This window comes from Marmota marmota, unplaced genomic scaffold (assembly GCF_001458135.2).
Source record: "Marmota marmota marmota unplaced genomic scaffold, marMar, whole genome shotgun sequence".
Lineage (NCBI taxonomy): Eukaryota > Metazoa > Chordata > Mammalia > Rodentia > Sciuridae > Marmota > Marmota marmota.
In genome coordinates, this window is record NW_025999842.1 from 53,843,070 (window position 1) to 53,859,293 (window position 16,224).

The window sequence follows — 16,224 nt, forward strand, 5'->3', positions numbered from 1 at the left end:
CTCTCTCTCTCTCTCTCTCTCTCTCTCTCTCTCTCTCTCTCTCTCTCTCTCTCTCTTTCTCTCTCTCTCTCTCTTTAAAAAAAAAAAAGTCCTGAATACCAGGGGAATAACTCATTGGTAGAGTGCTTGCGTATTGCGTAGGGTGTTAGTCAGTTTGACATTGTTGCTTCCAAAATGCCTAATACAAACAACTTAGAGGAAGAAAGAGTTATTTTGGCTCATGATCTCAAGAGGTCTCAGGCCATGGTTGGCTGACTCCATTGCTCAGGGCTTGAGGTGAGGCAGAGCATCATGACAGAAGGGTATGTCAGAGGAAAGCTGAGGACCTCATGGCAGCTGGGAAGCAAAAAGAAAGAGGGAGAGAGAGAGAGAAAGAGAGAGAGAGAAGTGAGCAGTCAGAGACATAGTATAATCTCAAGGAAATGTGTCTGCAGTAATCTACTTCCTTTAGCCACACCCTACCTACCTCCACCCATCAAATGGATTAATCCACTGATGAAGTTGCAGCCCTCGTGATCCACTCATGGCTCAAAATCCCCACCTCTGATACTGCTGCACTGGGGAGCATGCTTTCAACACACGAGTTTTGGGGGAGGACAGTCTAGATTCAAACCATAGCACCTAGCATTTGCAAGGTCCTGGGTTTTATCTTCAGTCACCACACACACACACACACACACATACACACACACACACCCCCCACACACAAATATTCTAACAAAGAACATCTAGAAAATAGGCCTAGGAGTTGCTCTTGATCCATAGACTATAGCTATGAATGAGTTGAAGGAAATCTTCAAGTGAAGGTAGAAACATGGCTCAAATCTAAGCCTATTAAATTTCATGTAAGATAAAGCTGGATAAAAGAAGAATTTATGCTATCCATAAGGAACATATTGCTGTTGAAAAAGTTGACATGTTCCAGCCATATCTGTCTGATAGTCCAAAAGGTGCTGTGGATTACACTCCTGAAGGCATTGAACTATTCAGGGAGGCCCAACTTACGGGTCCTGAAGTCTTGAGGGAATGAAGGATGTGAATTCTTCCAAAAGGCCTCTAAATCCATGTGTATAGTAAACATTGTCAATGACCAAATAAGTAACTTCCACATGTACAGTCATGCTTCACCTAACAACAGGGATATGTTCTGAGAAGTGTGTCATTAGGAGAGTTTGTAGTGCAAACATCACAGAGCATACTTTACACAAATCTAAATGATACACACCTATTTACACACACTCACCACTCATTTTCACATATGGAATGAATAACAATCCTTAAATCATTTAAACTACCCAGAGCTAGCTGTGAATTCAACATCATAACCAGGTGCAATTTTTCTTTGAAGATTGCAAACAAATTTTTGTTTTGACCATACTCATTCTGATGCTAAGAGGAACATGTTTTTGTGTCCAATCTTCAATCCAGAATATTATAAATTTGTTTATTTTTGATATAGGTTCTTCCAGCACTGTACTAGTGTGGTTGCCTTCAATGAAGCAGGTCTTTTAACGGTTTCTGTTCTTACTTTTCAAAGATTGTAGCTATGGTGGCCTGGAACATGCCTCACTAGCAAGGAATAACCATTACTGATTTGACACTCTGGTAATCCTTGTTAATCATGTTTAATTTTGTTTTCAGCTTGATCACTTGACGTGGCTTTTTACTGGCAATGGATTTTGAATGCTTAGGGGCCATGATGAACAAAGCAATGAGACTAACTCAAGCACATGACAACATGATGCAATCAAGAGATGTGGTGTACACCAGATGTATGAGGCTGATCACCGCCATGTTTGTGGTTCAGTGTTGACAGAACTGTCATTATGGCCTGTAACCCAGTAACTCTGGAGGATGAGGCAGGAGGATCCAAAGTTCAAGGCCAACCTGGGCAATTTAGCAAGACACTGTCTCAAAATAAAATATATAGGGCTGGATTGTGGCTCGAGCTAGAGTGTCCCTGGGGTCAATTCCCAGCACCACATGGGCACACACACACACAAACACACGCAAGGATTTCATTATGTGGTGCATGGACTGTGCTTACAACTGTGTTTTAAATGTATGCAAATGCTTTGGCCAGAACTACAGTATAATTTGTCTAAAAGCTTTACAGATTTTGTGTCATTTTTAATATTATGGACTTTCTGTATCAATAAATACTCTTAGTTCCACAAGCACAGAGAGGAAATAAATGGAGCCACTGAAGTGAAACTGAAAATAGTTGGAGAAGTGTATCACCCTCTGGCTTTGTCAGTCCATAAAACAAACATGAATGTTTGATGTCCCTAGAACAATATTTATTGGGCATCTACTGCATATGTTCTTTAAAAAGCTCATAATTTTGTACCGTTGAGAGAATTTAAACAGGATCTGGGCTGAAACTTATATCTGCTTATAAGCCCTTTTAATTATGTTTTTTAAAATAAAAATTAGTATCATTGAAGTAGATTATTTTAAAGTACCTAAGAAAACAAACTATGTAAAATAATCATTACATTCATTTGAAACACCATGAACTTGATAAACTAATTATAGGTCATTTTGTTGAAGCAATATGTTCTACTAGAAAGTCTTGCTTTGCTAGATTAAATTATTGATGCATGGGTATACAGCAGAAATACTTTGTAAATTCCAAAGCATTAAAAATGTTGAGATTACATATCATAAGCAATAAAATCAATTACATTAAAATGTCTGTCAATTCCATAAATCAATAACTTTCATATACAGATAATAGCTAGCTAAAAATATGTTGGAAGAAAAAACTCACATTTACAATAGCACCAAGAAAGGAAAAAATATTTAGGAATGCACTTAAGAAAAAATGTTCAAAATCTAAATGGAGAAAAATTGTAAACATTTCTGAAAGATACAGAAGTAGAGCTGAACAAATAGAAAGAGTTCTTTCCATTCGAGTTCTTGGTTAAGATGTCTTTTTCTTAAATGTTTTTTTTTAGTTGTATTTGGACACAATACCTTTATTTTGTTTATTTATTTTTATGTGGTGCTGAGGATCGAACCTAGCGCCTCTCACATGCTAGGCAAGCGCTCTACTGCTGAGCCACAACCCCAGCCCCTGGTTAGGATGTCTTAATGGTAGTTAGATGTCAGCTCTCACTAAGATACTTTAAAAAAAATTCCAATGAAACAATAAGCCTCTTTGCCCCCTGTAACTAGATAAATTAATTCCAAAGTTCACATGGAAAAGTTCAGATGCCAGGAAAAGGAGCAGATATAGCATGGGGGTGCAGAATGGGGTGGAAGAACAGAGATACTGGCCCTATGGGACATTAAAACACATTGTAAATTCTCTGCCTTGAAAACTGTCATACTGGTACATGAACAGATGGAAAAGAAAGTCCAGAAATGAAACAAACAATATATGGAAATCTAGAATATAATAAAAATGATATTATATCACTGGGGTTCAAGTGGACTTACTAATAAGCATAGCAGCACAACTGGATGGACATTTGGAAAAAAGGTAAAATTATGTCCACTTCTCATGCATATAAAATAAGATCACTCTTCAGGAAAAATTGCTAAAAGGAAGATCACTACATTGAATAAATATCTATGTGGTTATCAAATGGAATAGAAATCAAAATATAACTATACAAGTACAAGAAAAACACCAGATGAATTCCTCTAACATATGAGTGTAGGTAGATTTCTATGACTCAAAACCCAGATACAGAAAAAGAAATGCTTGATGAATTTGACTACAAACCATTTAATAATAAAAATTGTAAGAAACATAAAAGACAAATTAGGAGCAAATAGTTGATAAACCTGATGTACATTACAGATAAAGGGCTAATATTTCTAACATAAAAAGAACATTTAAATTTGAGGAAACACTAAAATATTTTCTTAAAATGAGCAAAAGACATCATAATACATTCCCCCAAAGAGATATAGATCAACATGACCCTTAAACATAGGAACAGATGTACAAATTCACTCATTAAATTAAAATTAAACTACACAGTTATGCCACTTCTCACCCTTTAGATTGGCAAATATTCAAAACCTTGACAACACACTCTGTTGGTGAGACTGTATGGACAGCTCCTCTCATCCACTTACAATAAGAACGCAAAATGGCACCCCTCATGAAGGGCAATTTGCAATCTCTCACAAAACCACATAGGCATTCACTCAATGTAGCGTTCCTCCTTCTAGGAATTTATCCTGAAGAGTGACCTTTGAAATCAGAAAATACACTTGCACAAGCTTCTTAACTAAAGTTTACTTGCAATAGTAAAATACGGGGACTATCTCAACACCTTTCAACACTTTCATACAGTTATAAAATAAGATTTACCCAATTCCAACAGATATTAAGTTTAAAAAAAAGTTAGGCAAAAAAGTATCTACAATATGCTACCTTTCCTTCAAGCAAGAGGGAGAAATTAAGAAAACATATAAATCTGCTTATCTTTGAAAAAAAATAAATATAGGAAGAATAAACAGAAAACAATGAAATTATTTTCCTACAAAGGTGGAAGTGATAGGGAAAGCAGTATCCTTCTTCGAGTATACCTTTTGGAAATGGATATGACTACATTAGAGTGGGGTTAGGGGTGAAAAATACATTCAAGTAACTTTAAACATAATACTTTGATAATATTCTCTTACTCCAGGAGAAAAAAAAAAGAACTGCAAGTGCATATCAATTTCTTCTTAGTTAATTTGATGTACATAGTGACTTTAATATAGAAATCCTGAAGTATTTGTTGTTAAATGGGGAAAATGAGTCCATATCTTGATGTTGTTGGAAGTCAGGGTTCTCACTATAAAGAAGTTATATTCAAAGGTAGAGTGGGGAAAGGCAGCACAGAACCTTGTGGAGTGGGTTTGATATCAAAGATATCAGTATAACTTCAGAATTTCTATTCCATGTAGGGAGCAGTCTTTGTGTGTGTGTATGTTTGTGAGCATCCATGGGTGTCTGTGTATATTTTTCCTAGATCTGTTCTCTGGAGAGGCCTAGAGGCAAAGATGCCTCAGTAGCAATGAAAATAGCTACACTCACATCTTAGTTTATAGGCACAATTCCCCATGAGAAGGAAACAGGTCCTGTAGAAAGGGCAGGACTAAGTAAGGTTCCTGATGAGTCTAGAACATCTTGCTGAACCAGAAAACAAAGTCTTTTCTAAAAAATTATGTGAGGAGACCAAAATCACAAGGAGCCAGCTCAAAGGGTCTCCAACTTGCCAAATCTGGAACAATTTAAACATTAAATAAAATTAAATAAAAGTAATAATAACAAGAATGAGTTATAGCCCATGGAATAAAATCAGAATACCTAAATACATACTAAAAATTGATAAATAAGATAAAAGGAAGGGAGAGAAGAAAGAAAGAAAGAAAGAATCATTTCTTATAGAAAAAAAGAACACCTACTGATAAATATGGAAAGAGTGGGTAGAGATGGAAAAGAAACATTTTACAACCATCATAGTGAAGATTGATTAGGGTGAGAATCCAGGTAAGGAAGAAAAGAGCCAAGAGGAGCAGAATATTTGTATGGGCTTAAAGTGTCTCCACATGACTGCTTACTAGTTGTGAGGGAGACAACAGAAACCTAGGGTGGAGAAAATGAACAAATTTAATCAGGAGATCAAAGTTACTGCCAAGAAGTAATGGCAGATGGTCATCATATGCCTGGGATATCCAAGGATACATATCATCATTATGTAGTTTTCTGGCCAGGGACGCCTAAGGAATTATCAGCAAACCCCAAAGCAAAAGCATTTCTTAAAATCATTGGCTTTTGTCATATAAGGCAAAGAAAATACCAAGAAACTGTTCCAGAGTAAGAGAGACTAAAGGGACAGGACAACTAAGTGTGGCCCTGTACTGTGACCTGACTGGAAGGAGAAACAAGTTATAAAGCACATTGTGATTGGGAAAATAAGAATAACAGATTAAACTATTGCATCAATGTTGAATATCCCAAAGTTGATAACTACTATGGTCAAGAGAATGTCCTTAATTTTAGGAAATATTTAACAAGTATTAAGAAGTACAAGGAAATATAAAGGGACAACCCCTCAAATGGTTCAGAAAAAGAACACAGACATGTGCAAACAGAAAGACAGAATTGATTTAAAAATGTAAAAATTTGGAAATCTGGGTAAAGGAGATATGGATATGTTATGTACCAGTCTGTACCTTTCCTGTAATTTTGGAATTATTACAAAAAAGTTTTTTATGCATATGAATAAAAGATTTTACGGATTCAGACTGTTCTTCATCCCATTAGTTTGAATTAAGAAGAAATAGTTGTCATTTGTTGAGTAGTACCCGGGGGTCTGTGAAAAAGTCTTGTAATGATACCTACGTGGTCCCTTTGGGAAATCACATGCCAGAAAACATCTGTTGTGTAAATCTACTGGGATTTCTGACTTCTATAAATTAGAGGGAGTATGTTGGGAAGAAAAGCAGAAGTTTCCTGCTACTTAAGTCTAGAGAATGAAACAGAACTCATAGCCTTTGTATTTCAGAGCTAATCAAGTGGAAATGTCAATGGGGAAATCCAGGTCAACTTTAATTCCCATCATGACTAAGTGGCAGAAGGGTTCAGAATTCAGTGACCCGGAGCTGACCTGAGGGAGAAATCACAGTCAAATCGTGATGGAGCACTTCCAGGATTCTTGGTAAGGTTGATTTGGCAATTCGCAATTCTCAACATTTACAATAAACACAAATTTAGGTCACTATGTATGTTTTACTCTCAAATAGGCAATACAATTATCAAATTACTTCTCAGGGTGATACATGGTTCTTATATATTCTTTAAAAGGACAAGTTCAGCTGGAAAAACAATTTACCAAGTATAACAGCAAAGTGAATGTTAACATCTAATGTGCCAGAAATTAAAAATCTAATGTGCTCATTACTCAGCTTGAATGTCTTAGCTCTGGAAAATAGCATATTCTTCAAAGGCTTCAATAACTACCAAATAGAAACAGCACTGATTTCAGTCAAATTTGTTCGATCCTTTTGGTTGAAAAGGCATGCACAATTTCATTTAAAATAAATGTAAAAGGTGTCTGGCCCAATGGCTCACCCACTGTAGATATCCTACTCTTCACATCTTGCCCTCCCTGCTATGTTCTAGAATACTATTCCCACTAAAAAGGAGTCACTACATTGCAAGCGGATTAGTTGCCAATGAATACAAATTTCAACTCTGGTGGGTTTTTTTTATTATATGACTTTGAGCAAATTATCTTTTAAGACCTCAGTTTCTTCATAAAATGGAGCATCACAAGAAGGGTAAAGCAGAAAAATGAAGGATCTAGAAATCTTATGACTTAAGGAGTGGTTGGGAGAAGTGGAGAGATGTTATCTAGACTGAGGACGTGGGCTGGTACTCCATGGCTGCTTTTCCACTGTTATGGAGAGGAGAGTGAGACTTGGTCTCTGGGGCTCAATTGGTAGAATTAAGCCCAGCAGGCGGAAATGCCAGGGAAGTCAATAGAAGAGTAACTTCTAAAAAACAAGGGTATTTACTAACAACAGTGCTATACTACATGGAATGGACAGTTCAGGGGTCCCTAATGCCAAAGGAGACCCTGGATGACTCTTGATAGACACAGTCCAGCATCATGCACGAGACTGGGCTTCTATAGTATAACAACAACAACAACATGAACAAAACCTAACTTAATGTGATTCTTTGTTTAACTTGGTCTAAGATTAAATTAGCATATTTAGGAAATGAAAACAAACCCTTAGTTCATATTAAACTAGAGATCAATTAAGCTCCCAGATCTTTTTCACAATAATGCCTGTGAGGTCATTTCCCCAAACCTGTACTTGTACAATGAGTTCTTTATTTTTCTGGATGATGTAAATGTGGAAAGACTTAGCACAGATAATTCTCAACACGTGAAATTCAGCAAGTGAACAGGCAAATTATATAGCATACATTATTGAGTCAGTAACTGGTTACATTTGTTAAGCTGGTCTGGCATCCTAACTTCTTGAGGTAGCGAATCTTGGCTCAAATCCTCTTTTAAGGGTTTTCTGTACTGGTATATAATCTAGAATTCCTCCTAGTGTTATCATTTATTTATTTGCAGTGCAGATGATTTAATCCAGGGTCTCACATATGCTAGGCAAGTGCCCTACCAATGAGCAACATTCCCTGTCCTTTTAACATTTTCTTTTGAATCAGAGTCTCATTAAATTGTCCAGGCTGGCCTTGAACTTGGAATCCTCCTTTCTCAGCCCTCTCAGTCATTGGGATTATAGGCATGTACCATGTTCCTGGCTCTCTCAGTGTTACTTGTTTTTAGTTTCTATAAAGTTAGTCTCTAGTTTACCGAAGTTTACCAAAGCCTAGATAACTTCAGTTGCTCAACTATTCAGTGAACTTGAGCAGGGATCAGGCCCATCAGATTAACAAATATTTATTAAGGGTTTGTCTATTTTATGCTTTGCCTAGTGCAGTGGGAAATATGAAGGAGTAAAAAATAAATCGTGGTTTCAAATAATGTGTAATGTGCTTGGAGGGAGCATGTGAATAGGACTCACAATGCAACATGATAGATAAGGAGTGTTAAGTGAGTGGAGAAGATAATGAGCACTTACAGGAATTGAGAAGATACCATCACTTGCATTGATGTGATCAGGGAAGTTTTCATAAAAGGAGTAAGAGCTTGAAGGATGTTCAGATAATGACCAGGTCTAATTGTGGTTTTTCTTTTATTTTCTCTTTCTATTGTCAAAAGGGAAGATTTGTTAGAAGAACAGAAGTGTGTTTGAAGAACTCCCCTAGGAGAAAGGCAGCCAGGCCTCAAGAAGCAACCACAAGGCTTAGAAAGTTCTGAGGCTTTCCTTTCAGCACCTCCGTCTGTTTCGCCTGAGCCTTCTACTTTATTTTCTTCCCTCTTCCCAGGTTTTCTGCTGCTGCTTTGGTGTAAGCTCCGAATGTATCATTTCCGCCACCTGCAGAGAGAGGATCCCAACTTAAAATTCATTTGTGGGAGAGAGAGTGTGAAACTGTTATTTTTGGATAAATTATTATTAAAGATACAATTTAGGAACAATTGTCAAAAGAAAGAGAATGTGAGGGTCCCAGTTCATCACTCAATCTTTCCCCCAAACATTTCTCAAAGACTGCTTCCTGGTTATTTTTCTTAGGCTTTTCATAATGAAGTTTTAAGACATTGCTATGACAGTGGTACCTATAAATAAAGTATTCATTGATTGATGATATTTGTATCTGCTTCATTAGCAGATAATTAAGAATTGACTTTACTGTTTCTCCATAAAAGGATAGAGTGCTATGGAGCAGCCTGTGCAGATGGTAACACATTATTCCCCTCTTCTCTCACATAATCAGTGAGACTGAGAGGTCAAGCTAGTGCTTCTACTCTGTTTCTCTGGTTATACAAACAGAGAATATTTGCCTTAGATTGCTTGTGGGGAAAGGCAAAGTAGGACAAGGGTGGGGGGAATTTAAGAAATAAATCAAAGGATTTTTATTAGGATGTACAAGAAAGTTTGGTTTATATAGATCAGAATCCAAGGTCCAAACATTGAATCTGGGGGCTAAGCCTTTTAAGTCTCCCTGATTATACAGCAGCCCATTGCTCCCCTTCCCTCCTCTCCCTCTCTTAGTATACCATGGATTTATTGAAGAAACCAAGTCACTAAAGGTCTTAAAGATGGTAATGACTTGATAAGATGTGTACTTTAGAAAGAATACTGTGGCCAGAGTGAAGAGTACCTTGGAAGGAACGTAAGACTAAAGACTAGGAGGTCCCATTCAAATAAAAATTGCTATGTTTGGGGAAAGAGATAAGGGTAGACCAAATTAAGTTGTTGAAGCAGTGAATGGAATGTGGAATTCATCTTAGATTCAATCCAAGAGACAGTTTCAAACTCTGAAGGACATTATAGCAATCACCTAAGATCTATAGTAAGCTAATAAATGAGAGTAAATGTTCAATAACATTTTACTCAAATGTTTAGGCAATTATCATTAGATAATAATCTTCCATCCCAAGCTGTATTCAAGAAAATGACCAGACACTGGGGATGATGTGATTTAAAAGCAAAGATATCTCTTCCTCTTCCTCAGCAAATGATTGTCCAGCCTATATCTTATGAGTAAGAGTAAAGCCACTGTTCTGTGGTCAGCTAATTTTTTGGGTGAACTTCTATAATTCTTAGACTATTCCTCTTGACAACTAGCTCAAAATCCACTTCCTTCCCCTTGATCTTCCTTCTCAAACTGTCTAGAAGAAACACCATTTCTTATCATGTTCTTCTCCAGGCCAAGCCTTTTCGGGTTCTGTGACTGTTTCTAATTTCTCATGTTCCCAATTGTCACAGCCCTGTTTTGAGCATGCACCCTGAACTGAACCCCTTTAGGAGACACCTCTAACCTGAGCAGGTAGAAAGGCTATTGACACTGATCATCTAGGTGATATATTTCACAGATGCAACCAAGGGTCACCGTCAAGGTTTGAGTAGCTCCTTCGTACTCTGGACTTGTTTGATTCAACACAACCTGAAGTTATACTCTACATGTGCCACTGTTTTATACCTATTAATTCCTTAATCTAAGTGTGAAACATTAACAATGTTACATGTTTTCTTATTTCCTTGTTCTAATCTATAGAGTTCCTTTGGAACCCCACATCTGGTTTCCAGTTTCAGTCTCAGATGAAACTTCAAAAGGTCAGCTTGGCTCATATCCAGTTATCTCTCCAGGATGATGTGGTTTCATGAGCAGCATTTCCCTGATATGCTCCCTTATGGCTACAAGTGCATTTAACTGATTTGTTATCATCTAGCCCCCAATTTCCTTCTTACCTCCAGAGACATTAAAGCCTGATGACATTATCTGCCTGCAGCCCTCCACTGGTCTGCCTGAAGAACTCTGCAGATAAAGGAGATGAGTCTCCTATAGCTCCTGTTAATGAACCTTTGCTGCTTCCCCTTTGGTAGTGGCCTGCAGCATCAGATTTGCCAGACTGTGGTTTGTACACTCCATCTTCCTGAAAAATCAAGGTATCAAATGCAAAATTCCATCTTTTTGGAGTCTGTACCATTCTTCAGTTTCACAGGTCAATGTAGCCCCAAGACCTTTCTGACCACTTTTCTCAGGCAGTTCATTAGTTGAGGTCAATTAATTTACTACCTTATTAGTTAAAGCAATAAATTGGAGTTTAAGAGTCTTTTTACCAAAGTTTGAGTTAACATTTCAGGGATAAAGATCATGCTCAGTGATGAAGACTATGGGAGCAAAATAAAAGTGGAATTGTTTGGTTTTTCCCGCCATTTCCTGTTGACATTACGCCATCCTCCGCTGGAACAGGTCTTTGCCCCTCTCATTCAACTTCTACTTTGACCCACACCCCACTTTTCACAAGCCTTAATTCCTACTAAACTCTAGCATTCCCAGTTCTGAGTAGCATCTTACTTGCATATTACCCCTTAATTATGAGTTCTTGTACCTTTCCTGTGTATCTTTCTAAAATCTGAGCTGAATTCCACAAGTGCCTCATCAGCATCATTGCTGATCTTTCCAGATGTAGGCAGGGTTGTTCCCCCTCCCCCCTTCGGTAGACATCACTTGACACCAAACCTTTTAAAGTTATTCAGTTTTTAGTTGAAATTATAGACTCATACCCAGAATTTACTGTCTTTCCAGGTGTGATTTAAATAAATGACTGACATTCTCCAGAGGACATGGATACTTTTTCTCAAAGGTGATAGTAGAAGGGTCAGAACTTTGTTAGAATCCTGCAGCTGCTTAAAAGTGCAGCTAAGTGACCTAAGGTCAGTTGCTTACTGTCTCTGAGGCTAAGGGGAGATGGTCATGCATTCCCTCCCAGAGCCAGTGAGATGAATAAATGAGATGATATGTGTTCAGTGCCTTGAGTAATATCTGATACACGGGGGACAGGGAAGCAATGTTTGTCCTTTTCCTCTTTGCCTCTCCTGTCTTTCTGTTCCATTCACCAGCTTTGCTTTCACTTGTTTTTCATAATTCATTCAGGGAAGAAGTTCCTCTCATGAGTTTTTGTTCCTTTTGGGAGGTCAATGTCCAGCCAGGTAAGTGGAGAATTTATCAGGTTTTTGCTTTTAGCTTAGATGAATCAAGCTCTGTCTGCACAGTAGAAATCCCCCTTCACTGCTGCTTTTGCAACCTGGGTCATAACCTCAATCTTTGCCTCCATCTGGACAGGTGTCAAAAAGAACTAAGTCTAAAATAATTAGAAAATACGGAAGATATTTTCCACCCTTTGCCCTTTGCTTCTCTTGAGTTTATATTCCCAAACATGACCATCTTTTACTGGACAAGGGTGACTTTTCTCACCCTAGAGTGCTCAGGTCTAAGGAATTTGGATGGAAAAGTTTTATGGAGAGGCCCCAAACAGATTTTCTTTAGCCATGCCTGGAATTTTAAAAGATTATTTTGTCGATGGACCTTTATTTAACTTATTTATTTATATGTGGTGCTGAGAATCAAACCCAGTGCCTCACACATGCTAGCCAAGTGCTTTACCACTGAGCTACAACCGCAGCCCCACCCCACACCTGGAATTTTGAGGGACAGATCTGAGCTTGGTGGTTTTGTCTTGGGCTCCTCATCATCATTATTTTTCTTTCATTTCCAGATTCAAAACTGAGAAGAGGTATTTTGCTTATTCAAATCTTCCTTTAATTTTGCTTACTTCCTCTACTTAAAAATGCCTGCCCTTTGGGGTTTGGGTGGGATAGGCATTAACCCCTACATGTGTCACTTTCTCTTTGTTTATTTTCTGGTTCATTTTCTACCCGCTGCTATGTCTTTTTCAAGACAGACCTAATCCAGGCAACACAGACCACCTATCCTAAGAGGTCTGAAACTCAGCTTCCCTGTGGGGCAAAATATACTTGTCAGTCTCTAGGCCAAGTGTACATCTCCTAAGTGACAGGAAGGAAGCAAGAAGTATAGGAGGGATCACAGTGCCCTCTGCTTATCGATTTCTTGAGCGATATGTAAAATAGGCATCTTCAGACCTCGCCTACTGACTCCAATTTATTTCTATGAATTTTTCTTTTTTGGCTCAGACCTTATCCACAGCTGGACATACAACATGTCATACACACCTTTCCGGATCCTTCTAAGAGTACTTGCATCTCATACAACGCCATGTTTGAGTGCCAACTTATGGTAGCCTTGGATGAAAGATGAGATTTTAATGCACTCTTTTTGTTTGTAGACTTTCCATCAAAAAGATATAAGGTCAAGTCCTCCCTCTCCCCATTCAGTTTTCAGTTTTAAGCAAAGTTTCAGAAATTTCTGTTAGCCTCTGGACTATAATTTTACAAATAAGACATCATTCCAAGAATAAACAGTGCAGATATTTACAAATCTGAGAGACTATATGTTCTCTGATCCCCAAATACCAGAGTATGGTCTGTTTTGACAATTTAAATTTCTTTCCCATAGGAATACCTGTCTTATAGGCCAGAATGCCTCCCTATTTTCATCTTCTCTTCAGTATCTCCTCTTTGAAGCTATTTGCAATTTTATTCCATGACAATGGGCTGCCAGAGGTCTTGAGATGCTTGGGTGTATCAACAATGGCATATTATAACACAGGACATTCCTGGCTTTATTGGGAAGTACATTCCCTGAGACAGGCTTTTCATTTGTGGTATTCAGAAAAATCTATGAACAAAGAAGTATTTACATGTGAAACTTTGGAAGGTAGAGGGAGGCAAGCTGTATTAGTGGATGATCAAAGGTCAAATCTCTATGGGATGTTTTGTTCCCAAAGGGAACCAATGTGGAAGCACATCATAAGCTTTTAGGAAATGGGCATGGAACTCCCCAACATCCCATGCCAAGTGGTGGCCAGAACAGATGTGAGCAGAATGATAAGCACAGTGTCCCACAGCAATGGAAACACGGAGACTAATTTGGAAATAACTGAAGTAGAAAGGTCAGGGAAAAAACGTCATCATCTCTGTGTGGGTGAAAATATGTCTGAGAAACTCCCCTTCAAGGAATATGGGAATGCCTTGGAATCCAAGTGGAGATACTCTCAGTGTTTTTCTTAGACTCCCTACATCTGATTCAAGTTCTCTTACCCTTAGTGTGTGTTCTTAGATTTATCTTTGTTACTGTGTGGTCTTAAAAGTTGCTTATGAGAGAAAATCCTATGGGCATGAAGATAGTCCCTCCTGATGTTTTTGGTATACTTAAAAAAATTTAGGAAAGTCACTAAAAGTGAGCTGATTTTTCAATGTTCATTATTTCTTTTTCATTGAGTGAGTTGTTAACGTGCGAATTTGCTAGCATTTATTGTTTGTATTGGGCCTGCTTCATGAGAAGCTTATGACCAGTCATGTATACCCAAGGGGCCACTCGACTGAGGAATTTAGTGTTTTGTGGAACCAGTGACTCAGGAAAGCAAAGATTAGAAAAAGAAATCACTGGTATTAACACAGATATTAATATCAACCCAAGAGGGTTCTAAAGAGCAGAGAGGGTGAGAAGGTGTGTAGAGGAATAGAAGGTCTCTGAGATTAGTATATTTCAGCCTTGTTTTCTGGATAAGAACCTTTGTAGTTTCTGGTTGTTATGCTGTGTCCTTTGGAAGAAAGGCTACTGTCCCCAATCATGATAAAAGACATCCAGATTTTCCGATATTAGCAATGGAGAAAGAACCTCATATCCAGAAGGAGGGCTGGACCTCGTAGCTCTGCTTCATTCCATCGTCTTAGGAATTTCTTGTTTTCCTTACTGCCACCACCATGGTGCCTCAGGAACCACTGTCCCCTCCTTTACATCCTTCTCTAGGAAAATAACAGGGCCTGAAGCCTTACCCCTCCTAGTAGTGCTGAAGAGTGGGGATGAAAGAGAATGCCAGGATTCTAGAAAATGCGATTTATGAGATGTGCTGACCATCTAGGGCTTCAGGCCTCTTCCCATCCCGTGTCCGAGTTTGTCTCCACGAGTGAGACATCTCAGCATTCAGATCCTATGTTTCCTGCACCTCTCCCCAAGGGACCACAGCCCAGAGAGAAGTACATGGTCAACTTTTGTGCACGAAGTCATCAAACCTGTGATGGTGAATTTAGTGTGTCAGTTTGACTGGGTCAAGGGATGCCTAGATGGTTGGTAAAAAATTCTTAATGTGTCTGTGAGGGTGTTTCTGGGGGAGATTAGCAGTTGGATTCATAGATTAAATAGAGATCACCCTCACCAATGTGGGCAGACATCATCTAGTCTGTTGATGTTCTCTCCAATGTGGGCAGACATCATCTAGTCTGTTGATGTTCTAGGATGGAACAAACATGTGGAGGAAGGGAGAATTTGTTGCTTCTGTTTGAGCTGGGCCACCCATCTTATCTGGTTTTGGGAAATCAGAGCTTCTGATTCTTGAGCTTTCAGTTTGGGACCAGGATTTGTAATACTGGCTCCCTGGTTCTTGGGACTATGAGTGAATTATACTACTGCCGTCCTGCCAGTTTATTGACAACAGGTTGTGGGACCTCTTGGCTCCCATGATTTTTGTGAACCAGTCTCATAATAACTCTATATGTCTGTCTGTCTGTCCACATATCTATTTAACCCTATCTTATTCATTTCTTTTCTCTGGAGAACATTGATTAGCATAGATTTTGATAGCAAGAGTATGTTCCCAGAGGTTGAGAATAGACTCTCATTGTGATTTATTTCTGGGTTCTTGGGTGTAATGTCTAAAATTAGGACAATTATCCCAGTACAGATACAGAAGTCCAGCAAGACAAGGATGGCAATTAGAGCAGGTTTATTGTTGCAAGAAGAGGGAAAAAACAAGAGGAAATGAGATAGACCCTGGAGAAGAAGATCAGCTAGGGAGCAGATGCATGAGAAATAATTAAGCTTTAGGTGTTCCTTAGGATGTGGAAAAAGCATGTAGTGGCAGCAAAACCTTAGAGTGGAAGGTGGTCATGGGTCTTTGGGTCCTGGGCTTTGTATTGTTGCTGCCTGTTTGGAGAAAGTCACAGGCCTGTGCTGTGTAAAACTTGAGAGCATGTGCCTTGTTCTTTGGGCCCCTTTGCCTTTTCTAGCCTAGTGCCTCAGACAGAAGGTTATATAATAGTGAACTGACCTCAGAGTGGCTTGTGGGCACATGAGTGGCCCTGGGAACATGATGTGTGTCCATACATCCACAGGAGAGTGTGTTGGGCCTCTTTCTGGAATGTGGAGTA